Source organism: Vombatus ursinus, unplaced genomic scaffold (assembly GCF_900497805.2).
Source record: "Vombatus ursinus unplaced genomic scaffold, bare-nosed wombat genome assembly UNPS02009205.1, whole genome shotgun sequence".
Classification (NCBI taxonomy): domain Eukaryota; kingdom Metazoa; phylum Chordata; class Mammalia; order Diprotodontia; family Vombatidae; genus Vombatus; species Vombatus ursinus.
This window is the reverse complement of record NW_020948983.1, coordinates 50,882,314-50,907,724: the sequence shown is the minus strand read 5'-3', so window position 1 is coordinate 50,907,724 and position 25,411 is coordinate 50,882,314. Positions and strand designations below refer to the sequence as shown.

Genomic DNA, 25,411 nt, shown 5'->3' with positions numbered 1-25,411 from the left:
AAAGGCCAAGTATTAAATGAGTTATAAAGTCAATCTATACTACAGGAGTTGAGAGGTGAGGAAGATCATTGTGGGTTGGAACAGTCAGGAAGTTCATTAATGTATCTGGCAGAGTTTCACATGATAGTTTTGTGGAGAAGACAAGAAAAAAATGGTCTGGATGAAAGTACAGTTAGATGAATTTGTTATCAATAAAATAAACATCACAAAGAATGCTGATGAATAGATCAGCATGGAAAAGGAGCTTTCACAGTATACTACAACCCTTATCATTATCCCTGTCTTATTCAATATTTTTATCAATGACCTAGATGAAGGCCTGCTTATCGGCTTTGTAGTGAATACAAAGCTGGAGGGATAACTAAGAAATTGAAAGACAGAACCTAAGTTAGCAAAGATCTAAACAGGCCCATCAATAAGATGACAGTTTACATTATAATTCCTTGCCAAAAATTACTCTAAATTTATTTTGCATATAACCTGTATTATCACACCTCTGAACATACTGTACCCCCAGTGGAATGTAAGCTCCCAAGAGAAGTGTTTCTCTCTTAATCTCTATATTCTTGGTACCAAGCACAGTGGTACATAATAGGCACTTAAATGCTCATTGATTGAACAACATGACATGACTACACACACACACACACACACACAAGTATTTTAAAAATCTGTCTCAATTTGCATCAATTGAAGCATAGCGTGTAGAGGAAAAGGAGATAATAGTCTCACATTGTGGATTGGTAGGTTTATAACATCTGCCAAACTAAACTTGGAATGACATATTTTAAGAGGGACACTGATAAACCAGTGGTCATTCAGAGGAGTGTAACCAGGTTTATTCCTCCAGATGGAAGAGTGGTTAGAAGAAAGGCATGGAGGTAGGAACTCTGAGCAGATTGACGTGGTTGGAATGGAAAGGAAGCTATGAAGGAAAAGAGGTAGAAAACAAGCATTTATAAAATGCCTACTATGTGCCAAGCAATGAGCTAAGCACTTTACAAATATTCATTTGATCCTCACAACAACCCTGGGAAATAGGTGATTTTATTACCCTCATTTTACAGTTGAGGAAACTGAGGCAAACAAAGATGAAGTGATTTGCTCAGGGTCACATACTTAGTAAGGGTTTGAGGCAAGATTTCAACTTGGGTCTTCCTGAGTCCAAGTCCAGACCTCCATCCATTTAGTCACCAAGCTGCCTCAGCTAAGATATTAAATTATGACCCTTGTGGAGGATGTAAAATGTGATTTTTTGCATTCAAAGTACATGACCAATTGATAATAACTGACCATGTAACAATTCAAGGTAATCAAAGAGCTTTAATTAATTATGTAATCTTATCCTTAAAACAACTCTGTATTATAGGTGACTGTAGATATTATTACCTCTATCTTGCATATGAAGAAACTGAAGTGTAGACACATTACATGCCTTGATTATGGTCACATGTAATATCAGAGGTGAGATCCGAATGCATTTCTTCCTAACTACCAAGTCCAGTCCTCTTTTTGATAACCCACATCTCTCCCCATGGGTGTCCAAGCCTACTGATTGTTGGATCTCACAGGAGAGAGTAAATTTACTGTGGACTGAGGTGGGTGTTTAGAATCATCAATGACCAAGTCAAGGACAAGGACCTGTGATTTCATCATTGTCGATGTAGAAACTCCCATTTCCTCTAATAACTAGTTCAATAAACCTTAAGAGATTTGCATAGTGTTGAAAGAGGCCAGTGACTTGACTTTGGTCACTGAGAGTAAGTTTAAGAGGCATGATTTGAATCCAAATCTTCCTGACTCAAAGTCCAGTATGCTATCCTCTACCCCATCTTACTTCTCCAAGAAATTGAAGGAGTAAAAATCAAAACAAAACATATGATGATAACATGAAAGACCAGAGAATGACTCTGCTAGTGCTAGTGAAGTATGTCACACGTTAATGATGACCCAGCTCCAAGGGAGAGAACAGTCTCACTTAATTGACCATAATTCCTTGAGATAGGGACCCTGCCTGACTCCGTTCTCACTTTGCCAGGCATGGAGCTTGTACATTGGAACTGAAGGTTTTCAATAATAGCTGATGGGACTCCCCATTCAGTATTTTGTTTGTTATACAAGATTAAAAACAAAGTGGACAAACTCTGGGAAGCATCTAGAAGTCTTTGCTTTTCCACTGGAGAAATAAAGCTCCATTTTTACACCTCCTTCCTGCGCAGTGATAGCTGGTGAGATGAATTGTCCTTTTGAAGGAAAGGTACAAAGGTTGCTCCATTTTCCCTTCAACCCAAACCTTGAAACCAAGTAATCCTCCCCAAATGAGTTGGCAGCTGGCCCTTGGCAGGTGGCAAGAGCATCTCGGCAGTTCACACCAAAGGAACAAGCCCAGACTTTTGGCTTTTGTTAACGGTACTGTTATTGTTGTTGCCATTAGTTCCTGAAATGGAAATTACCAGCAGACCAAAGAAACCGAACAAGTTGACCTCACATCTTCCTTTCTCTCTTCCCCTCCACCCCCAGTGATTCCCACTTTGCCTCCTGTCGTCCAGAGCAGGAGGGAAGGCTGACAGATGAAGCCGTCTCTGACCTTGTCTCCTCAGCCTTTTCTTCATTCTAAGTGTGTTTACTTATGGTTTACTGATGCGCCCCAAAAGATTTCCAAGGAGCTGGAGCGACAGCTGCAGAGAGGCTATGCAGGGGATGAATGGGAATGGAATCATAGATAGACAGCCAGAGTGAACCTCAGAGGTTATCTAGCTCATCCCTTTCATTTCACAGATGAAGAAAATGAGGAACAGGAAGGATAAGTGAGCTGCCTAGTAAATGACAGAGATGAAATTTGAACCTAGGGGCAGCTAAGTGGCACAATGAAGAAAGTGCTGGGCCTGGAGTCAGGAAGACATCTTCCTGAGTTCAAATCTGGCACTTACTAGTTGTGAGACCCTGGGCAAGTAACTTAACCCTGTTTGCCTCAGTTTCCTCATCTGTAAAATGAGCTGGTGAAGGAAATGACAAACCACTCCAGTATCTTTGCCAGGAAAACTCCATATAGGGTCACAAAGGGTCAGGTACAACCGAAACAGCCGCACAGCAACAATAAGCTGTGTGACTCCAGAGCCACGTTTCTTTCTACTGTACCACATTGCCTCCTGCTGAAAGGATCCGAGAACTCTCTTCACCTCTTCTTCTTGGGGAAAAATAATGATGCTCTATTATTTGCATAATCAACAGAGATATAATTTCTGCGTAAGCCACAGACATAAACACCAATCACCTGCTTTTCACAGAGGGGCTACTTGTCCCTCTGCCTTATTGATGAAATTGTGTCGTTTGTTCTTTTAATTTGATCTTTCTGTGTGTGCTTTGAGAGAAGAGTGTTTCCATATGTTCAGCCTTGTCAACTACTGTGGAAGTAATCATAATGTAGCTTTCAAGAGAGAGGGTCAGACTTTTTTTTTCTTTTTTCACAGACTTGGTCATGGTGGATTATTGTATGCGGTCAGGAAACCTTGGTTCTAGTCACAAATCACATGAATTAGGCATGTAATGTTCAACAAGTCATTAAAATTTTCCTTTTCTGTAGAGAATGCATAACGATAGCTGACTAACGTATCTTTCCTTTTTTATTGAAAGGGTCTGGATCAGTGATTTCGTTGGTTTAGAGATCTCTCTCCACTGTGTGGAAACTCTCTCCATTGATGCATTTTGACAACTCGTGTGTTATTTATACTTGTAGAAATTTATCTGAAGCAATGAAAAGCTAAGTGATTTGCCCTTAGTTCCATAGGTAATATATATCAAGGGTGGGATTCTCCTGACTGCTCAGGGGGTGATCTTCTAACTAGTATGCTACACTGCCTCTAATTTTTTTTAGTAGGTCAAATGAGAAGATTTGATGTAGAAAAAAAAACATAGAAAAGTAGTGGAGGAAGCATATTGTAGTGTAGTGAGGACTGTCCCCACATACGGCATTGTCTTGCAGGGCAGCAGAATAAACATCTCTAACTTCTTCTCCCGCCTTTTCCAAGGGACACTTTAGTTTCTGCCAGAAGGGGAGGCAGTAGATGAAGGGTAGAAGCTTGTCTCCTCCGCTCTACTGGGAGGCAGGGGATACCATGCTAGAATTATATATATTTGCTGCCTTAAATATTATTAGCCTAGGATTTTAAGGTTCAAGCTAAAACTTCTGACCTCTGTTTGCTAATGGGGAAAGCAGCAGGACCCCAAGCTTTATATCCAAGGCCTAACTCCTTTCCCACCAAATGTCAGTTCCACAATGAACATGCATTGGAGATAGTAAAGAAACCAATTTATCCAAGTTGATAGGAAAACAGAAATCAGAGAAAGGAGAGAGTCCCACACTGATGAGCTTGTGGACTTGGGTTACGTTTGGAATCGTGAATCTCAGGATTTTAGAACTGGTGGAAGAACCTTCAGTGATCTCAACCAAGTCCATTAGTTTACAGAAGAAGGAAAGTGAGAGAAGTAAATGAATTTCCCAAGATCACAGAGCCAGACAACAGTAGTTCTGGGACAAGAACCAAGTTCTCTAGTTCTTAGCACAGAATTTTTTCCCTTAGTGCAATGCTGCTGCTTACGATATAAAAGGAAAACATTTTATTTTTATTTGTGCTATTGCTATTTGATAGAAAACTGCTGAGCTGCACATTCTTCTTCAAAGAAAAGGATTTAGGATGCCTTAGTGTTGGCAGAACTAGTACATTCAAATACTCAAATGGATCTGTGATCTCACTGATGTGAGTATTCACTCCAAAGATGCAGATAGCAGCACACTCATGCTTGCTTAACCTGTGCAACTCTTTTCCTTGTACTTCTGTAAGCATGGTACAAGGGATGGGTCTACTGAGCTGGAGGGCTTCTTCACTTTCTTTTGAAATTGAGAAGATACCAATGGAGTACGTGGACTATCCAGTGGTTATAACTCACTCTTGCCCTGTTACCAGACATTCTTTTTCCCTCACGTATATTCTCTCTCTCTCTTTCTATATATATATATATATATACATATATATATATTATATATATATGTATATCCTTTGTGTTGCTTCTCTCTCTTAAATATGTAAGTAACCAAACTAATACATTATTAGACATATTTACTAATTTGCTCTGTATTGTCCTGTATTGTATTGTCCATAATTTTTATATCTGTAATTAAGAAGATATTTTCCTTATAAGTTGTCCCATGATACTGTCCTTTAACTCTATTCACTAGGGAAAAAAAAAAACCTCTCACAATTAGACCTTTGATTGCAACAAGGAAAAAGTAGGCAATTTTAAAAAATTGTTCAACTCCTACAGTGTGTACAAAATTCCACTCTCTGTTGAGAGGAAAGAGAGATTTTTTGATACCAATTATCTAGGACCATTATTTTTTATTACTCAGAACTTAGTTTTCCTATTTTCTTATTTATACTCTGGTAGTTAACCTGTGTGTTGTTCTTTTGTTTCTTTTACTTTATTGATTTGTTTGTACAAATGATACAATCATCCTATGTTTTTCAGGAATTCCTATCATTTATTTCTGCACAATAATATTCCATTATATCTACATATTGGCTTTTCTAGACACTCTCCAATTGGTGGCCAGTCATCATAGTTCCAATTTTTAGGTACTTTAGAATATTTAAGTATATATTAAACTTTTATTTTCATCTTTGATCTCATTGACTATAAGCCAAGTAGTAGAACTGATCATTGTACAAAGAAAGAAACTGAGGTTTGAAGAGAAGGAACTTGTCCAAGGTCACACATTGAGTCAGAGGTGGAGTCATGACTAGAATCCAGGTATCTTTCCTCCTAGTCTGGTATTCTCTCTCTTTCACCATTTACTTCCTTATTCTTCTTACTGCCTCCTAGAAGGAACCAGGAACACCTTAGTAGCCCAAAAGTTATGGACCTGTTTTGGCATCTTGAAATTGGGACAAGAAGAGAGGGGTATTCCCAGATAGCTGCTCTAGGAATAGGGCAGGGTCTGAGATTTGGCTGTCACGTCATCACTTCTTCCCTTTGGCCATAGGCTGCTTCTGTTTCCCCTGTTTCCTCTGCAGCATCTGCACCATGCCCTCCTTGAACTATTTATTCTTCTGCTCGATCTTGGTGGCCTCCAGGTCTTGATCTTTCTCTTCAAGAACCAACTTCTCCCTCTTATTGATCTTTTTCTTCTCATCACAGTCGATGGCTTCCGGTTTGATCTCATGCTCTCTAAATACCACATTGACCTGGGTAAGGATTTTTTTTTTAAAGGCAGTTGGGGTTAAGTGACTTGCCCAATGTCACACAGCTAGTAAGTGTCAAGTGTTTGGTCTGAGGCCAGATTTGAACTTGGGTCCTCCTGACTTCAGGGTCGGTTCTCTATCCACTGCACCACTTAGCTGCCCCCTGGGTAAGGATTTTGAGGACCTTGACCTCTTTCACATTGAAGTCCTCTGGCTTAATCTTAATCTGTTCCTCAGTGGCATGTAACAGATTCATGCTGTCCTAAATCACAGTTCATAATATTGATCACAATTATAATGGTAATGCCATACCACCCTGCCCAGGAAGTATGCCCCACTCAGTGGATGTAGATCATATGGAAGTCTGAAGCATTTTGGATCAGTGACTTGCTATGTAGGTATAGTCTAGTACCAAGCTGCTATAAATATTGCTATTGAGATCCAGTAGAAAATTGGCTTGAACTTGTCCAAGGAGCAAAATGATATTTCTACTTCACCATGGAATTCAGGGCAACTGAAGGGAAATTGAATTTCTTCAACATCATGCTCAATATCTGTCAGGTCTTGTGAGCATTGGTGAAAGTGACAATTGAGTTTTCTCCATGTTCATCTCAGATAGTCTTAATCAGGTGGATAAGATACACATATTTTACCTTCTCAGACACCAAAAGTAATCCTAGTTGAGATGCTCTACAGTATGGACTTCATTCTGGGCCTCCTAGAAGAAGGGCTTATTGGACGTAAGTCACTGGAGCTCCTTTAATGGTCACTCAACCAGAGTATCCATCATTGTACTGACACTGTGTAAAGATCATTTCCTAGTTTTGATAGAGTAAGTGTAGCTCTATTCCAACAGCCAGTCAGCATCATCCATTACAAGAATCTTATTGATATTGAAGGTGATGGAATTAATGGAGGTGATCAGCTAGGTGGCCTGGCGTCTCAGTCACCACAAGGGGCTTACTGGATAGTTTGAGGGTCTAGGTCACCATGTTCATTCCTGCAATAATAATAAAGTTCTTTATGTCCAATGACTTCCTAAGGACATAGAATTATAAAGCAGCTTGCTCATCAAGGCATCAGCACAAGATAGAAAATGCTATAAGGGTCTTCAAACAACTTCTGCAGAAAATGTAGAAGGAAGTTCTTTGCTCATTCCATGTGGTCTCAAACTTTGAGGATGGTAGGGTTGTAGATTCACTGTCTTGGGGTGGGTTGTTTCATGCCCAACTGCTGACATTGCCCCACTGGCCATGGTGTCAACTTCGACCAGCTCCATCAGCTCCGCTGTCCCACTGTTATTGTTAATCTGATGTTCAAAGTTCTACACTCCCTATATAACATTATAAGCTCTTTAAAATGATTTTTTTTGCTCCAACCAGTCTTGTCTCACTTTTCTCTGATGATTCCTTCCTAAATCCATGCTTTTGTCTGTGCTATTTTTCTCCATTGATCAATTTACCTATTCTTCTAGATGCAGTTCAAGTCTTGCTTCTGCTGCACTGAGGTCTGCTCTCACACTAATCTCTCCTCTCTCAACTTGTATGCCACTCAGTTGCTCTAATACTCATTTGGGGGCACACCATTCTCCCACTATATGTTGCCTTGTATTGCTGTTTAACCATTTTATGTATTTCTGTTTTCTCTGACCAGCCAGATTGTAAACTACTAGAGGGCAGGAAATATACTACATATTTCTTCTGTATCCTTCTTAGTACTAAGTACATTGAAATCAATAAGTGTTTCACAGGCTCCTAGAGATGAAAAGGATCACAGAGTCTATCTGGTCCAATCATTATATAATAATAATAATAATAATAATAATAATAATAATAATAATAATAATAATAATAATAATAATGGCTATCCTTTATATAGTGTTTTAAGCTGTGCAAGATTCCTTACTTATATTATCTTATTTGATCCTCTCAACTCTACGAATTAAATACTACAAAGATTATCATCTTAATTAAAGAACAAAACTAAGGTCCCAGAAGTTAAATGATCTTTCCATGGTCAGTCACTCAGTCAATCAATAAGCATTTATCAAACATTTGTTATGTCCTAGGTACTGTGCTAAGCCATGGGAATACAAAGACAAAAGTGGAAATGTCTCTATTCTTAAGGATCTATAAGGAGAGACAACATGCACATACATAGAGTGAGATAAAACACATAAAAAGGCTGGTATAATAAGACTCTAGGCATTAAGCAATAGTAGAAAGGAGGTGGTCAGAAAACATATTAGTTAGAGGGTTGTGGTTGAGCTGAATCTTGAAGGAAACAAGGACTTCCAAGAGGAAAAGTGGAGGAAGAAGAGTGTTCCAGGGATGGGAAACAAGCTGGATTATCATCTGTGAAGAAAATCAAGGAGGCTAATTGGACTCTACAATGCATGGTGAGTAATTGATAAAAATGGAAAAGATAGGATGGATCTAGGGGATGAAGAGATTTAATGCAAGAGTTCTTATTTCATCCTGAATATTATAGAGTGGCTGAAGTTCATTGAGTAGGGGAGGATGTGATGAGACTTGTGCTTTACAAAAACTACTTTGACAACTATGTGAAAGATGGGTTGGAGTGCAGAGAGATTTGAGGTGGAGAGACTATTGAAACATTCCGGATAAAAGGCAATGAGGTCCTAAATTAGTGTGGTGGCTATCTAAGTGGAGAGAAAGCATGAGATGCAGAGATTGAAATGACAAAATCTGGCAACCAATTGCATATATGAGGGGTATGAGAATGAAGAGTTAAGGATAACATTGAGGTCTCAAACTTAGGTGAATAGAAGGATAGTGGTACCTTCAACAGAAATTAGGGAGGTTGAAAGAGGACTGTATGCAGGGGAGAAATATAATGAACTCTGTCTTGAATGTACTGCCTACAGGGAATCTACTTTGAAATGTCTAGTAGAGAGTTGATGGTGAGGGACTAGAGCTCAGGAGAGAGGGTAAGAGGATATATAAATCTAGGAGTCTGACATGATAATTGAATCCATGGCTGATGAGGTCACCAGGTAAGAAAATGAAGAAAGAAAAGGGACAAAGATATAGCCATACTTATGAGGCATGACATAGTGATCCTGAGAAGGACTGATTAGACAGGTAGGAGGAGAACCAAGCAAGAGCAGTGCCATGAAAATCCAGGAAAAGGAAAGGAGACTTCATGAGGAAAGAATGGTCAACAGTGTCAAAGACTGTATAGGTGATTAGCTTTGGCAATTAACAGATCATTGGTGGTTGTTGTTCATCCTTCGTTCTTGAAAGGGACCAATGATATCTTGAGGTGGATGTCTTGACTTGTGCATGAATTGGATTTGAGTGAGGTAGAGCTTCACCAAGTCATCAGCCTTATTTTCTTCTGCAGTGCCATTGAAGTCCAGTAGCAAGATATTGATAACTTTGGAGAGCAGTTACAGTTGAGTGATAAGGTCAGAAGCCAGTTTTTTCCAGAGTGTTTAGAAGAGAGTTAATAAGTGTTAGAAGTAGGATTTGAACCCATGTCTATTCTGATTCTGGCTAGAACCCTTTTGTACCACAGTGATTATCATATCTTGGGGACAAATCTTTTTTTTTTTACATGAAAATAACACTTTCTCTTTTTCTTTCTTCCAAGTCTCCAACAAACATAGATTCTTGGTCATTCCCTTTTCCAGAAATTTATTTTTCTAGGCATTCTCAAAAGTCTAATGACTCGTTCATTGTCTTCTCTCAAAAAAGAGCAAATGTTTGAATGAAAATGGAATATAGATCTGTCCTTTCACTGAAGTCTCCTGCCAAACGAAATAAAACTAGAATTTAATCAGTAACGGCTTGAGAAAGTCCTGAAACATTGAAGAAGACAGTGTTAGATTTTCTTAAAAGAAACAGTAGCAGGGAGAGAGTAAAAACAGTTTGGCAGCATGTTTCACACAGTTTGAAATGTAAAGTATGGGTAGAAGTGCCTTTATTGTATTGCTGTGGCTCTTACACAGTGGCTCTAAGTGGTTAACCAACTTTACATGCCTCAGATGAAGGCAAAATGTATTTGTAAAGCTTCTTTGTGAAAAATATGGACTATGAGTTTTAAAGTGTCTTTTTTGATGAATTGATAACTAGACATTCTCCCCCGGGACATCTGTATATAGAGGGGGTGTGTGCAAAGACCCATATGACTCTTGGTGTACTCATTCCAGAAGAGAAAGTGATCTGTTTCCCAGAGAGTCCTTGCCTTATCCCCATGGAGCCTGGGGGTTATGGGAAAAAGTAGAACTTAGGAAAGAGCTCCCATGCTGCCTTGGGGCAAAGGTCCATCCATCCCATGCTAGTTCTGCCTCAGAAGACAAAGGGAAGAAGAAGCCTTTCTTAATAGGAGGTATACTGTAATACTTTCTCCAAGAAAGAAAAATGTGGGAGACTTCTTTTATGGGAGTATTTATTCTGAAAAGACTTGGGCCTAGAAAGTGTCAGAATTAAATCCTTTAAAAACTTATTGTTGTCACAGCAACTCTGAAGTAGAGAACTTGGAAATACTTCGGATTAATATTGCTGTTAACTAAGTACTTCAGTTTTTAAATGTAACCTGCTGCATATGGGAGGATGAGTTTTTTTTTTCCCAGGGAACCTTCATGTCTGCATGTCCCATAAGCAGAACAATGTACTGCTAACATACATTTTGAAGTGTGCTTTAGCCTGAGGGCTATAGAGAAAGGCAGGCAGTGTATTGAAAATGACAGTATGAGCTATATTATGGCACAATTTCATGATAAGGAGCTTTCATGTTCTACAACTCCACATTATCATTTAGATTTAAATCACAAATCTTGACTTCTGAAGTTCATTTCTTGATTTTTTTTAAAAAGGCATCTCTTTCAAACTAATCTGAGCATAAAGCACTTTTATCTTAAGACAAGTAGGGCCATGGGAAGTCTGAATTTCTCAAGTTGATTCTCTTATTGTGCTGCTTAAAAATATTCCCATTGATTGAGTATATATCCCCAAAGAAGTCAAAGTTAGAAGTAAAAGTTCAGTAAACACCAAAACCTTCATAGCTGTGGAAACCAAGTTGGTGTCCAATGATTATAGAATGACTGATTAAACTGTAATATATGAATTATGGGAAAATTATTATGCAGCAAGAAATGATGAATGTGAGGAAGACAGAGAAACACATGAAAATTAGTAGAAACTACTGTAGAATGAAATAGGCAGAATCAATAGAACAGTATACACAATAACCATAACCTTGCAAATAAAAGAAATCACCAAAAAGACTTTGAATTAGGTGTGGGGGGGGGGCACCTAATAAAAGTCCTGGAAAAAAAGATAATGAAGTGTATTCTCCTTGTCTTAGCAGAGAACTGAATTGTTCCTGGGATGGAATATCACTTACATAATCAGATGCCTAGGAATGCATGGAGCATATACCAAGTGTGCCTGCCATCATAGCCCATGACCTTTGCATGCCTAAGAACAGACTTTGTCGTTATAACCAGTGATCTTGCTTTATTGTTTTTCTGTGTCACACGGATAAGTTTAATTAGTATAGGGTTCAGTATAAAATCACTGTGAAGCAAAGAAAAAAGGGTATTAATAAAGCAAACAAAAAACCAAAAGACGTGGCAAAAAAATTCTAAGACCTGAAATTTAAATCATTTAGCTACAATTGAATTATAGGGGTGGGGGTTGGGAATAATCATCACCTCCAATTATAACCAGTAGATACGGTCCCTACTTTCAAACAAAAGAACTATTAAAGTATTAAAATATGTGAATAGGTTGATAGATTTAAAGCTAAAAGAAACCAGGGGGACCATCCAGTTCAAAATTCTAATTTTACACATAAAGAAACTGAGGCCCAGATTAGTGAAGTGACTTATCCAGGGTCATATAGGTAGTAAATAGAAGGAGCAGAATTTGCATCCAAATCTTCTAACTCCAAATCCAGCAACCATTCTACCCCATTACACTGTGGTCTCACTCTGATCTCTAATAATCAAGTAATTAGAAGGCCAGCATTTCTTTTTTTCTAGGAAAAAAAAAAACTGACTCCAAAAAAAAATTAGCCTTTGATAAAGATTAAGGATGGGAGGCTATATCTCTGATATCTGCCTACCATATCATTTGACATATCAGAGAATGTCTAAGTGTCAAGTTCTCAGACTATGATGAGCTTCTGAAATACATTAAGAAAATGGCACAGAATGAAGGGAGTGGGGCAGGGTGGGGAGCCTGTCCCTCGGCTGAAAATATAGTAGCCACAATTACAGGAGGGCTCTGAGAGGACTGAGCAAAAAATAATGAAAGGCATTCCAAAGCCATGTCACCAAGCATACAAATTGACTTTAAGCAGGGCAGGAGGATTGAAGACCTCTCCCAGGGTGAATGATTTTGTGGGTTATTGATTTGGGCAGCAGTTTATTTAAACATTAAAACCTTGAATGAAGCAAGTTACCCTGAAGAAAAATGTGTCAAATATAGAACTTGTTAGAACTAGCTGTTTAGCCTCTGAGGACTTTGTAAACTGTCCAGATGTATTTGTTAAAGAAAATGTTTTCTTAGGGGAAAAAAAAAAAAAAAGAAATCACTTTTTTTTTCAGATTCCGTTTCCAAAAGGCATTATGTCTTTGAAAGTGAGTGAGCTTCTGAAATGACTGTAGTTTTTATTTGTCATGATAATAATCATTATTAAAGGCAGGGTGGCAAAGGGGAAAGAGTCTTCGATGTAGAGCTAGGAGACCAGGGTTCAAATCCTGGCAATGAAAAATTACCATAATTGCCAGGGACTTTGAGTGAATATTTTTAACTCTGAGGTTCACCTCAATGTTCTAATCTCAAAATGGAGATAACATTCTTTGTGCAGCCTAGTTTGCAAGGTTTTCTGAGGAATTCATTTTGTAAACCTTAGGACACTGCATACATGTGTGTTGCTAGTATTAATATTATTTACTCATTGACATGGACCTCACTGTTGACGGAACACTTGTATATTCATCATCTTATTTGCTCTCAGTACCACACAGTGTAAATGTCCTCAATGTGTTATTTGTATTCCCCTATCTGGGGTAATAGAGTACTGGCCCTGGAGTCAGGAAGATCTGAATTATAATAATAGTAATAATAATAATAATAATATTTATGGCCTACTATGTGCCAGGCACTGTACTAAGTGCTTTATGCTTATCTCATTTGATCCTCACAGAAACCCTGGTAGGTAGGTGATATTATTATCCCCATTTTACAGATGAGGAAACAGAAGCAAGTGGAAGTTAAGTGACTTGCTCAAGATCACACAGATATTAAGTGTCTAAGGCTGGATTTGAACTCAGGTCTTCCTGACTCCCCCCACACAGTGTTCTGGCAATTGTTTCTGTTCTGACCAGAAGCTCTGAGAGTCTTCCCCTCCCAGACTGATTCTTTTGTGAAGGCAAACTAGATCATCTTCTGCCTCAATTCTTACCTAGCCTTTAATCACTGAATGGACAGGCTGAGACCTGGGAAAGACCTTAGCTTAAAAAGGCCAGGGTCTCCTACTGCATCTGGGGCCAAAGCCAGGCATCTTGACTATGTCTTGCCATTGGACTTCGATGATTCTGGAGGAGAGAGTGAGACTGATGACTTCGTATAGCCCTGCCTCACTTAAGTCCAATTCACTTGCAAGTCAAGACATCACCCTTCTGATGTCATTGGTCCTCTTTAAGGATGAAGAATGAACACTTACTAGCTTGTGTGACCCTGAGCAAGTCACTTAACCCCAATTGCCTAAAAAAAAAAATGAAGAATGAATAACAACAATCCTGAATCTAGGTGAGGTGCTCTATCCACTGGGCCACGTAGCTGTCCAGATATGTATAATATCATTAGAGAAAGGCATTATGGTGTAATACAATAATATCAAGCTCATATAGAATCAGATCCCTGTGGCTGCATTTTGACATAGAAAACCTCAGATTAACATTATCTATGTTGCATTGAATTTTTATTTTTATTTGTTAAACATTTCCTAGTTACATTTTAATCTGGTTCTGGCAACTCTCAGGGGTTTTGCAGGCTGTGTGCTGCCCATCTTCCAGGTGGATACCTCTGGTATAAAGGACACAGAGCCAGCTAGAAGAATGGCTTCAAGTCTGGCCTCTGTTGCACAGAAGTTGTATGACCCTGGGCAAATCACTTTAACTCTCAATCTTCTAGGCAAATCTGTACGACTGTAAGTTGCAGAGTCCAAGTTATTTTCATTGGTAGAAGGCATTTCCTCTCTTGGGAATTCCCTTTACCAATGAAACTAACACTCTCATCCCTATCTCTGTTTCATTTGAATCTTAGTGTAGCTCGTTAAGTGAGGTACTAGGTGTCAGAGGTGGTATATAATCTGACTCCAAGTCTGGGGCTTTCTCTACTGCACCATCTTTAAAGTCCTCACAGTACCTAGTAGAAGGTCTTAGTTAAAAAATTTATTAAGCTCTTAGAACATGCCAGACATAATGCCAGGTGATAGGAATATAGTGTCAAAAATGGAAATATTCCGTATTCTCATGGAGCTTAATTTTTGTAAAGGGGGTTGGGGGAAGATGCCACACATACAAAGATGGGTAAATATAAGGTATATAAAAAGCAATGTGAAATAACTTCTAGAAAGGACGAGCATTAACAACTGAGGGTGGGGCATGGATTTGGAAAGGCCCACTCCCACCAGCTGCACTCCCCAACCCTGCATCAAGAATGCACATTTATTTCAGAGCTGACTTTACCCAGAGGTATCCTCTGGAAGCCATAAGTTCTTAACTTCATGAGAAATGACATTGTGCTGACATTGATGACAAAATTAGAATGGCTTTACTGGCAAAATTAGAAAAGAAGGGGGAAATGAAAGTTGATTAACTTGTGGTTATTGGGGCATAGCTTCAATTAACAGATTTGTGGTCAGATGCCACTTAAGGGTATCATACTGTCTTTATCATAGCTCAGTCCTTTCATTGACTTTTTGAAGAGTAAAATAACCCCCTCACTCCCAATGAAAGGAATACAGTTCCAGACATTACCAGTTGTAAATGTATTGATTTTTCTCTTTTAATAGCCAGGACTCCCTGCTATGGGTTGGGGTTCTGAGTAACTGCAAAGTAGGATTGGTGGTTTCCTTTATTATTGGTCAAATACAAAGCTATTGTATATACACTTATATCTCTTATCTACCACACAGCTGGTTCCTCTCACCAGCTACTCATTTTTTAACTTTTTCCTTAGCCTTCCACCTGGGGGTTTCACTTTCTTTTTGTATTTTCTTTCCTTTAGAAGCTGTTTCTTAGCACTTTTCTAATCAGTGTGTTCTCCTCCTACAGGTTCCTACAAATCAGATAGCTCTTGAGATTTTAGAATCACAAATAGCCCAGTCATATAGCTGAATGGAAGACTAGAAACCAGACCTAGAAAGGTGAATATGTTGAATGATATTCATTCACATATCTAGTCAGTGGCAGTGAAAACATATTTGAGGCAGTGGTCGCATTCCAGTTATATATCTTCTGCAATATGGGACAAACATTTCCTTTGCCTCTCCATCCACTTTTCTGACCCAACTAGGTTTGTAGCAGATAGGCAGGCAACCTCCACACAGATGCAAAAACTACCTTTCCTAAAGCATAGATATGGCAGTGTCTACCAACTAGTCTTAGTTTTGCTTTTTGGAGCCAAACAGAACAAGTCTATGCCATTTCCACATTACAGCCCTTCAAATTCTTGAACAAAGCTGCCATATCCCTGCCAACGTGTTTTCTTCAGGAGAAACAATACTCTGCTTATTTAACTGAGCCTCAAGACCCACCACTATTTAGCCATTCTGAACCTCAGTTTTCTCATATTTAAAATGGGGATAATCATAGCACTCCTCCTATGGGATTATTATGAGGGTCACATGAGAAAAGAAAAGATATGCGAAGTGCTTTGCAAACCTTAAATATAAAATGTGAGCTATTATTATGTGCTAAGTGGGATACAAGCAAGACTAAAACATGATTCCTGTCCTCAGGAAGCTTACAATTCAGTTTGGGAGATGAAGTTAAAGAAAAAGAAAAAAAAAGAAAAGGTCAGTGATATTAGATGTATGTGCTTTTTTGAGATGTCAGTTGCAGAGGTGTCCAAAAAGTGGTACATGGTTATTTAACAAGTAAGTTGGCCATGAGATAAGCCCTATAGGAGTCTGAAGGATGATAGAACAATATTCCCTGGGATATTCAGGAAAGGCAAGATGAAAGTGGTAGGATTTGGGCTGGGGTCTTAAAGAATAGTTGGGATTAGTTTTGGTATAGGGCAAAGGTGAGTGAGGAGTCTGAAATACTCAGATGTATTTGTGATCTCATCAGTATGGACGTTCTTTCCAGGGGTGCAGACCAAAACCCATCTCTTTTCCACATTCTCCCCTCTTCAGTTTTGCTAGGGGGTCTGCCTAATATGTGACAGATCTCCTCGACATCACAAAGACACCAGTGGAACGCTAAACTAATTCTTGTTGTTTGCTCTGTGCATCTCAACATCCTATCTTCCTCCTCGATAGATTTCTTCAATGGCGTCCTTCACAGCAGTTTTCTTTTGTAATTCTTTGCTGGCAAGGTGATGCAGCCAGTTTGCATGCACCATATGCCTATCCATTGCCCTTTGAATGATGGTCATGCTTCATAGACATTGGTACTTCATGAGGTGTGTAACACTAATGAAAGAATGCTGGTGTGTGTATGTGTTTATGTATGCATACATGTATATGTAAATACACACATACATTATATATATATGTATAAATACATGCATATGTAGGATGACATTTGTTTCACGATGAAGCTTGGAGATAAGGACTGAATGATCAATAGCTCAGAGGTAGGAAAGCACAAGGCATGTTTGGGATACACAATGTTGATCAGTTTGACTGTTGATGAAGTTGGTTGTTGGGAAATAAAGCAAAAAAGTGAGGCCATGACCATATTGTAAAGGTACTTGCATGCCAGCATAGGGAGTTTTAGCTGTTTTCAGTAGGTACCTAGTGCAGGTTTTTAACTTCAGGTTTTTAACTTCATGGATGAGCATGATCAAAGGAACACTTTAGGGAGACTATTGTGGCAACAATTAGCCTAAAGAGGACTTGGGAGTGTAAACCAATTAGTAGAATTAGTAGACTTGCATTAGCGCACATGTGAAACAAAGGCTGGACTAGGATGAATAGGACCATGAATATGGGGAAAAAAGAAGGATACTGTAAATGCTATCAAAATAATATAATTAGTAGGATTTGTTAATAGATTGACTGTGATGAGTTTCAAGTCAAGGAATTTACCTTCTACAAGATAGGTAAAGTGTATTTAAATACATAAACCATAGGATCATAGACACAGAGCTGGAGGAGAGGTCAGAGGTCAGCAAGGTGAACCCCCTCATTTTACAGATAAAGAAACAGAAGCCCAGAAAGAACACTCAGCTAGTATCTGAGGTGGGATTTAAACCCAGGTCTTCCTGACTCTAAATTCAGCCCTCTATCCACTGCACCCCACTGACTCAAATGTTTCAATGTGTTTTCATATCTTTATTTGTGTGTGTGATTCTCATAACAACTAAGAGTAGACTGGCATAGTGGATCGAATGCTGGTCTTTGAAAAGGAAGGACTGAGTTCAAATCCTACCTTTGACACATGGTAACAACTAATAATGAGCAATTCTCTCAACTTCTTGGTTTCCCCAGATACTCTTTATCTGTTCTTCAGGAATTCCCGTCACTTATGAAATCATATGTTCAGACAAAAAAAAAAAAGATAGCTTCACCACAATTCTATGAAACAAGTAGGACTAGTTTGCCCAAAATCATACTCAGCAGTTAGTAGGTAGAGCCAGGTGGTCTAAAACCCAGTGCTCCAATATGCTAAGCTGGAGGTGCTCTGGAATTCTTCCTGATACTAATCTTTGGTGGGTGAAGCAATTTCTTTAAACTACTTGTAGGTCACTTGATAAACCATCCTGAAACCAGTGCTGATGCTGGGGGAAGGGTAGGTGAAGAATGTGTGTTGTAATCATATCCTTATGTTCAATCATTTCATTTTGTAATCATGTGCTCAAAATTTACTTTTCACAGGTAATCTTCTCTCTTAATGCCTTATTTTCAAAGCTTCAATATTGTCTTCAACCTAACAAATGATAACCTAATGCATTTATTATTTTCTTAAGAAAAATGTAAGGATTTTCTTTATAACAAGTAGTTGAAACTTTATCTGAAGTAGGTCTCCAAGGAAGTGCAGAATTGCCAGACAATTACTTTTTCCCCCCTCCACACAGGAGGCAGGAGGTAGTCTTATTAAAATCCTGAGCCTGAATCCACTTAAACTCCCCACTGTAGGATGTTTGCCTGACACGTTCTGTCTTGAAAAGTATGTTGTATAACTAATTAAGAAATTATTTTGACAGGGTGAGTGTTTTGAAGCTCTGTGTTGTATACAACCTAATATAATCTAATTTTCTTCCTATGAAACAAAATATGTGGATTTAAAAAAAAAACTGCCATGGCTAGAGATAATATCAATATAACAGGAGTGCCACAATTCCAGCTGAAAAGAATTCAAGAAGCAGCCAACCAATTTATCTAGGGAAATTTGCTCTCGGCTAAAATGGTATAAAAGGTCTTATCCTGGGGGCAAACCATTTATTTAGAAAGTTAAAAAAATATTTTTACTGATTGTAAGGTCTTCAGTACTACCTATCAGTATGAGGGGAATGCAGTAGAAAAAGAAAAGGCCTTGCTACCTATAGGGATTACAAGTTGAAAGCCAGTGTTTGTTACATATTTACAATTAAACCTCATTAAGCGACTTTCAGCTTATTCAAAACAGTCATCTGAAATTCGAAGTCACTGCAAATCCCCTGATGCTCTCATGTTGTTTAATAAGAAAAAAAATAAGATTCTCTGATCCCAGTTAATTCAAAGTTTATTTTTAAAGGCCTCTTGTGAGTCTTAAAGATGATTCACAGTCCAGGTAAAATTATTTCAGAACTATATGCCTTCCTGAAAACATTGCTTATAAAATGAATTTCTGTATGTCATATTCTATTTTCTCATTGGCTTTCATTATACAATGGCAAGTGTGCTCTTCTGGTAAAAGTTTGATAAAACCCATGCTAAAGAATTCAGGAAATCTATCTTTTGTCATTTTGTCAATTTGCTGTGTGTTAGTTGAAATCACGTTGTTTTGATTTTTCATTTCTGCTACTATTGGTGATCTGGAACAATCTTTTAAATTATTGTTAATAGCTTTAAATTGTTTTGAAATGTTTGTTTGCATCTTTTAACCATATGTCCATTGGGGAATGGTTTTTAGTCTTTTATATTTGTGTCAATTCTCTATAAATCTTGCAAAGCAGTCCCTTATCTGGTGTTGATTTCATCAACAGCTCTCCTTTGTAGCTTAGTTGCATTGATTTTGTTCATACAAAACTTTTAAATTTTTAATTAAGATGATCAACTTTAGCTTTTGTTAAAATAAACAAAACTCTTCCCCTAGCCACACCTGTGAAAAAGTACCTGACATCACTTTCTTCTAATTTTTCTATAATAGGGTAACCTTTTATATTCAAGTTATATATCCATTTTGAGTTTATTGTGAGATTGATTCTATGATGCTGGTCTAAACTTAATTGCTGCCAAACTACTTTCCAGTTTTCTCAATAGTCTTCGTCAAATCAGTTTTCCCTCAACTAAATTAAGTTCTCTGGCTTATTGAACAGTGAGTTATTGAATTCTTTCTTTTCTAGTCTCTTCCAATGTTACATTTTTCTAATTTTTTTTTACCATTACCAAATAGTTTTGATGATTGCTATTTTATGTTATAATTTGAAGTTTGAAAGATAACATGTTCTTTTTAGTGTCTTTGATGCTGGAAAATCTTCATCCTTTAACAGTGTGGAAACAATCAAAATGTATTTGGCCTTTAGTTTAGCAAACAATTGAGGTGAGCAAGCAGAACAATGTTGTTTAGAGTAAAAAATGAAGTTATGCTATTTTACCTTAAATGTATCTTCAATATGACTGCTCTATAATCATTATATTTCTTTCTTATTGACACTGAAGTCTTACTCAAATACCTCATTTTATGTGGAGGTGATCCCAGGTATTCAAAGGCTATACCAGGAAGGCATAAGCTCTAACAGATCTTAGTGAGCTAAAAAGGCTTTGAGTGTGCCTATCATTCTGTAATATCATATGATATGTCTATCATTTTGTATATCATGTCTGCATTCAGACTCCATAGTTCTTTCTCTGGATATGGATAGCATTTTCCATCATGAGTCTTTTGGAATTGTCTTAGATGCTTGCATTGCTGAGAAAAGCTAAGTCTATCAAAGCTGTTCACACAATGTTGCTGTTACTGTGTACAATGTTCTCCTGGTTCTGCTCATTTCACTCAGCATCAGTTCATATAAGTCTTATCGGGTTTTTCTGAAGTTCACTTGCTTATCATTTCTTATAGCACAATAGTATTCCATTACATTCATATACCACAACTTGTTCAACCATTCCCCAATTGATGGACATCCCCTCAATTTCCAATTCTTTGTTACCACAAAAAGAGCTGCTACGAATATTTTTGTGCATGGGGATCATTTCCCCATATTTATGATCTCTTTGAGATACAGACCTAGAAGTGATTTTGCTTGGTCAAAAGGTATGCACAATTTTATAGCTTTTTGTGCATAGTTGCAAATTGTTCTCCAGAATGGTTGGATCAGTTCACAACTCTACCAACAATGCATTAGTGTTCAGATTTTCTCACATCTTCTCCAACATTTATCATTTTCCTGCTTTCTCATGTTAGTCAATCTGATAGCTGTGATGTGGTACCTCAGAGTTGTTTTGATTTACATTTCTCTAATCAATAGTGATTTAGAGTATTTTTATATGATTATAGATAGCTTTAATTTCTTTATCTAAAAACAGCCTGTTCATATCCTTTGACCATTTGTCAATTGGGGAATGACTTGTATTCTTATAAATTTGACTCAGTTTTCTATATATTTTAGAAATGAGGCCTTTATCAGAGATGCTAGCTATTAAAATTGTTCCCCAGCTTTCTAATCTTGGTTGCATTGGCTTTGTTTGCACAAAAGCCTTTTAATTTAATGTAATCAAAATTATCCATTTTGCATTTCAAAATGTTCTCTACCTTCTGTTTGGTCATAAATTATTTCATTCTCCATAGATCTGACAAGTAAACTATTCCTTGCTCTCCTGATTTGCTTGTAGTATCACCCTTTATGACTAAATTGTGTACCCATTTTGACTTTATCTTGGTATATGGTGTAAAATGTTGGTCTATAATTAATTTCTGCCATACTATTTTCCAGTTTTCCCAGAAGTTTTTGTCAAATAGTGAGTTCTTATCTTGGAAGCTGGAGTCTTTGGGTTTATCTAACCATAGATTACTACAGTCATTGACTATTGTGTCTTGTGTACCTAGCCTATTCCACTGATTTACCACTCTATTTCTTGGCCAGTACCAAGTGGTTTTTTTTCTTTTCTTTTTAAAATTATTTTATTTATTTGTTTGTTTTTAGTTTTCAAAATTCTATAGCAAAATTCAAAATTTCTATAGCATTTTGAATTCTAAATTTTCTCCTCCTCCCCTCGCTCTTCCTTCCCCAAGACAATGTGCAGTCTGATATAGGTTATACACATACAATCATATTAAATATATATTCATATATATTTATAAATATATTAAATATATGTATATAATTAAATATATTTCCACATAAGTCATGTTCTAAAGAAGAATTTGAACCAAAGGGAAAAAAAATGAGAAAAAAGAAAAACTCCCAAATATCCTTCATATTTTCACCTGCTCCCTCTTTCTATGCTATATTAGAGATTGAGGTGGCCCTTTCCTTTGCCAAAACTAACCTTTTCATCGCCTCATATCTGGACTATTACAATAGCCTACTGTTTGGTTTCAGTTCCTCAAGGCTCTTGCCATTCCAGTCTGTTTTTCATTTAGCTGTCATATTGATCCTTCCTCAAATGCATTTCTGACAATATCACCCCATCTATTCAATAAACTCCAGTGGCTCCCTGTTACTTCCAGGATCACATGTATAATGTGTTGTTTGGCTTTTAAAGACCTTCATAACCCAACCCTTTCTAATTCCAGTTTCCTTACACGTTTTTCCTTTCTATATACTATATTATGATCCAGTAACATTGGCCTCTTTCTGTTTCTTGTACCCATGATACTTCATCTCCTGACTCTGAGCATTTTCATGCCTGATCCTCTAGTCCTGGAATGTTCTTCCTCCTTTTCACTGTCTCCTGGCTTCCCTGACTTCATTTGGGTCATTTCCTCATTTCCTGTTAATACTAGTACCTTCCCAATGGTATGGTCTCCAATTTATTGTGTATAAGTCTTACATGTATACAGTTGTTTTCATGTTGTCTACTCCATTAAGCAATGAGTTTTTTGAAATCAGGAACTGTTTTTGCCTTTATATCCCTAGAACTTAGTACAGGACCTGACTCATGGTAGGTACTTAATAAATGCTTGTTGACTTATTTGACTTCTACTTATGTCTTTGAGTTAATCTCCTTTCAATCCCTATGGAAACTTATTGTATCCATCATCTAGCATTTTATGCATGTTAAGTCTTTCCTTCTCTACTGGTTCCTTCCCCTCTGCCAACAAACATGCTCAAGCCTTCCATATCCTAAAATAAACAAACAAAAATCCTTCCTAAAACCCTGTTATCCTCTTGTTAAACAATATTTCTCCTGGCCCTATCATACTTTTAGAAATGCTAAGTTATATATGCCTTCTGCCTCCAGTCCTTGACCATCCATTCAATCTGGTTTCCACCCCCACCAATTTACTGAAATTACAGTCTCCAAAGTCACTGTTGACTTTCTAACTGTAAAATTAACTGATTGTTTTTTTCTAGTCCTCATTCTCCTTGACTTCTTGACAGCATTCAACAATGTTGGTCACTCCCACCCTCACTTTCTTGGTTTTCTATTTCCCTGTGGTTTTTACATGGAACTGTATTTTATTAGTTTTTCTTATGCTTATCTAAGTATCCTTCTTCTGTCTCCAACTGTTTCCCTTCTTCCACTCCTTAAACATAGAGGTCCCTTAAGAACTTTTCTACTCTTGGGGGGTGGAGCCAAGATGGTGGAGGGAAAGCAGTGACTTGCTTGAGCTCTCCCCCAAACCTCTCCAAATACCTATAAAAAATGGCTTTAAACAAATTCTAAAGCAGCAGAACCCACAAAAAGACAGAGTGAAACAAATTTCCAGCCAAAGACAGCCTGGATGGTTGATCAGAAAGGTATATCGTGCCAGGCAGGGAGAGGAGCGCAGTGTGGCTTGGGCACACAGGCCGCAGTGACCCTGGAGCAGGCTTCAGAAAGCTGAATCGCGGGCAGCTGTGGCCGTTTCCAGACTTCTCAACCCATGAACTCCAAAGACAACTTAGAAGGTCAGTGGGAAAAGTCTGTGACTGCAGTGAGAGAAGGAGCTAGGTTTCAGCCACAAATCCTGAGCGCAGCACGGCTGCCTCCTGAGCTTCTGGCCCACAGACTGAGGGGGAATTGAGTGGCTGATCAGAGGGGGATTGCAGGGATCTCTTTGCCAGTGCTGAGGCAGGAATCTCTTGTGTTGCCCATGCTTGGATCTGGGTCACAGTTCTGAGGGCGGTCCTGGGGCGAGGAGGAGTTCTGGCATGGTGGAGCTTGTTCTGGTGATGGAGAGGAAACACCTTGCCCCTTATCATACCACCTTGGAAGAACTGAAAATTTATAGGTCCCTAGAGGTAGCTCTGAAAACAGCCATACAAATCCCCAAAGCTTGGGACAGTACATTCTCCACACTGGAAGCAGACTCTAACCTTAACAAAGAGTTTAAAACTCAAGTAATTAGCTGGGATCATGAGTAAGCAGCGCAAAATGAGTCAGACTATACTATCTTATTTTGGTGACAAAGAAGATCAAAACATACAACCAGAAGACAACAAAGTCAAAGCTCCTACATGCAAAGCCTCCAAGAAAAATATGAATCAGTCTCAGGCCTTGGAAGAGCTCAAAAGGGATTTTGAGAAGCAAGTAAGAGAAGTAGAGGAAAAACTGGGAAGAGAAATGAGAGTGATACAAGAAAATCATGGAAAACAAGTCAACAGCTTGCTAAAGGAGACCCAAAAAAATACTGAAGAAAATAACACTTTAAAAAATAGCGTAACCCAAATGGCAAAAGAGGTCCAAAAAGCCAATGAGAAGACTGCCCTAAAAAGCAAAATTGGCCAAATGGAAAAGGAAGTCCAAAAGATTACTGAAGAAAATGCTTCCTTAAAAATTAGAATAGAGCAATTGGAAGCTAGTGACTTTATGAGAAATCAAGACACTGTAAAACAAATCCAAAAGAATGAAAAATTAGAAAACAATGTGAAATATCTCATTGGAAAAACAACTGACCTGGAAAATAGATACAGGAGAGAGAATTTAAAAATTATTGGACTATCTGAAAGCCATGATCAAAAAAAGAGTGTAGACATCATCTTTCAAGAAATTATCAAGGAAAACTGCCCTGATATTTTAGAACCAGAGGGCAAAATAGAAATGGAAAGAATCCACCAATCTCCTCCTGAAAGAGATCCCCAAAGGAAAGCTCCTAGGAATATTGTAGCCAAATTCCAGAGTTCCCAGGTCAAGGAGAAAATATTACAACCAGCCATAAAGAAACAATTCAAGTGTTGTGGAAACACAATCAGGATAACACAAGATTTAGCAGCTTCTACATTAAGGGATCGCAAGACATGGAATATAATATTCCGCAGGGCAAAGGAGATAGGATTACAACCAAGAATCACCTACCCAGCAAAACTGAGTATAATTTTTCAGGGGGAAAAATGGTCATTCAGTGAAATAGAGGACTTTCAAGCATTTTGATGAAAAGACCAGAGCTGAATAGAAAATTTGACTTTCAAATATAAGACTCAAGTGGGACATGAAGAGGTAAACAGGAAGGAGAAATCATAAGAGTCTTATTAAGGTTGAATTGTTTACATTCTTGCATGGAAAGATGATATGTGTAACTCATGAGACTTTTGTCAGTATTAGGGTAGTTGGAGGGAAAGAATTATAAGTATAGATAGATAGATAGATAGATAGATAGATAGATAGATAGATAGATA

At 37.9% G+C, this 25,411-nt stretch overlaps 1 pseudogene; it reads right to left on the bottom strand.

The window, feature by feature from the left end:
• Positions 1–6,644: 6,644 nt before the first annotated feature.
• The window catches only part of LOC114035679, a 148,564-nt pseudogene continuing 129,797 nt past the window's right edge, over positions 6,645–25,411 (bottom strand).